At 40.9% G+C, this 2,752-nt stretch overlaps 1 long non-coding RNA gene across 1 annotated transcript; it reads right to left on the minus strand.

The window, feature by feature from the left end:
* Window positions 1–1,341: 1,341 nt before the first annotated feature.
* LOC109198203 (uncharacterized) lies at window positions 1,342–1,818 on the minus strand. Its single transcript, XR_002059116.1, has 3 exons — window positions 1,789–1,818; window positions 1,643–1,666; window positions 1,342–1,413 (listed from the first exon to the last, which is right to left on the minus strand). It is a non-coding gene; the product is annotated as an uncharacterized LOC109198203 (long non-coding RNA).
* Between the last annotated feature and the right edge of the window lie 934 nt (window positions 1,819–2,752).

Here is a 2,752-nt window from a genome sequence, read left to right on the forward strand (position 1 = left end):
AGACAAGTATTAACAACAAATTTGAATTTAGAGAGTGTGTGTGTGTGTGTGTGTGTCTGACCGATGGGGCTGTTAGGGTTGAACTGAGGCAGTCTGAAATCTGCTACAACACACGGAGACTGAGCGCGAGATCGCTTTGCCTCAGGTCCGACAAGCTCCCTCCTGCGTTTTCCCACAACTGAAAATGAAAAGAGCGACACGTTAATCATCAACAAATCTGCTACAGGACCCACTGGGTTTATAAAATATTTAAACATTAAATTATAACTCAATAATAATTGAACAAATGATTTCGATTTACTTGAAAAGCTGAAACATTCATCGGCCACTTTATTAGGTACACCTGTTTGACTGCTCGTTAATGTAAATCTCTAATCAGCCAATCACATGGCAGCAACTTAGTGATTTATGTATGTAGACATGGTCAGATGACCTGCTGAAATTCAAACTGAGCATCAGAATGAAGAAGAAAATAATTTAAGTCACTTAAACGTGGCATGTTTGCTGATCTTAGCGTTTCAAAAAGTGTTGATCTGCTGGGATTTTCCCACAGAAGCATCTCTAGGGTTTACATAAATCGTCTGAAACAGAAAATATCCAGTGAGTGGCAGTTCCCTGGAGGAAATGCATTTTTGAGTTCAGAGGAGAATGAAATAACTGCTTCACGCTGATAGGAAGGCCAGAGCAAGTCAAACAACCACTTATTACAATGCACAAGAGTATCTCTGAACACACAGCACATCCAACACTGAAGCAGATGAGCTACAGCAGCAGAAGACCACACTGGGTTCGACTTCTCTAAGCTAAGAACACAAAACTGAGGGTACAATTCACACAGGCTCAGCAACGCTGTAAAATAAAAACGCTGCCTGGTCTGTTGAATCTCAGTTTCTGCTGTGACATTAGGATGGTAGGTCAGAAATCTTGGATCCTTGATGGTGTGGGATATATTCATCACACCAACGGAGCATTTTTTAAACACCACATATGTAAAATATATTACTACACCAGGCTGAATGTCTGTAGCACAGCAGGGAACACAAATATGAGATCAGAGCCATAAATATCACAACTTTTCTTTTTACATTCAGTTTACTGTGTTTTCGCTGTCAGAGCGGTGTATTTTGCTGATTTAAAGCAGCTCTTTGTACCTTTAATGTCGGCCATGCTCCATCCATCCTTCTCCTCTCCCTCCTGTGTCTCGTCATCAGGACACTTGGGCTCTGGCTGCCGTCCAGCAGGGGCGGCTGCAGCATCGGGCTGGGTCACTGCTTCCTCCTCGGTCCTCTGGCTCTCCGCCTGGCAGTCACCTTTGGTCACTGCATCTGTCGATTCTGCGGTTTCTTGGTTTTCATTTTGAGGTGAACTTTGTTCTCACCAGAGTCTTGCAGACGCTGTTTCAGGCTCTTCAAACTGAATTTAAAAGCAAAGATGCCAGTAGGTTACCATGAAAGAGGTTTGTTGTCACAAAATGTTAATGTGAAATAAGAAATTCCATTTCAAATTTCTAATCTAGAGTTGCTTCTATCTAAATCACATTCTTCTCTTTTTGCATCTTTGGGAACTGTTTACTATAGACGACCTTGAGGAGTGTATAGTATATTTGACTCTGCCACTAAACCTGAAATAGAAAGATACTCACGACTCAATACGTCCAGCTTTACTCCTATGAAGAGGAGAGAAAAAAGCACAAGGTCAGACAAACATGAAGACACTTTAAAGAAAATGCAAAAACACAGTGTAAAATAAATTTCCTCTTTTTCTCACTTTGATTGTGGACACACTTACCAAGAAGATAAATAGTCCTTGGTGACATTTCTCCATCACCTGTGTTAATCCACCAGGTTCGGCCATCTCAATGCATATCTGAGAAAACAGAAAGGATGTTTGAGCAACACAGTGGTACTCAACGGGTGTGCTACAGGCACGATTTGTATTGTACAGGCAAGAATTTGTGAAAGTAACAGGATAGAGGTCCTGGCGAGTTTGTTTAGGCAAAGAAAAATAAATCTTGGGTTTTAAACTTGCAAATGGAAAATAAGTGCAAACATATTTCTCTACTTTTGCAAAGTTTTTGATTGAACAATAAACCACTGAGCAAGAAACACTAAAAGAATAACTAGTGCTGCCTCAACTGCAGGGATCTCCCCTGCTAGATGGGCCAGGACAAAAGGCTGAACAGGTCATAAGATTACTACTTGGTTGAGAACTGTGTTAAGTTAAAAAGACTTAGACTTAGTGTTAAAAAAACACAAAGTCTCCTTCAGACTCATTTAAATGTTTCTCAATATTAAAAAACAGCAGACACCATGACAAGCCTTGCAGCCTTCTGTAAACATAAAAAAAGTTGCACGTGTTTATGAAATCGTACCCTGTTGGCAAGCGGCAAGAATCTGAAAAGCAGCAATGGACGCACGCTTCATGATCATCATGAGAAGGTCCACATTCACCTCGGAGACTCCACACTCAGCAGCCGGTCCTCCAGAGCCTCAGACTCTGGAACATGCTGAAAAACAACCAGCGTTAAGATCAGGGACCGAGCCTGCTGCTTTTACAAGACACATTTATGTGACTGCTGACTTACAGTGTTGCTCCATTTCATTCATCATGCTTCTATACATGCTCTCCTGTGAAAAGAGTAGAAGATGAAAGGGGATTACATCAATATGATCCTCTGTTTGTACAATAAATACTGAATAACTCTCCTCCTGGTTAGAGTGTTTTAATGTTCTATTGACCACATTTAATAAGA

This window comes from Oreochromis niloticus, unplaced genomic scaffold, assembly GCF_001858045.2.
Source record: "Oreochromis niloticus isolate F11D_XX unplaced genomic scaffold, O_niloticus_UMD_NMBU tig00007016_pilon, whole genome shotgun sequence".
NCBI classification, from domain to species: Eukaryota; Metazoa; Chordata; class Actinopteri; order Cichliformes; family Cichlidae; genus Oreochromis; species Oreochromis niloticus.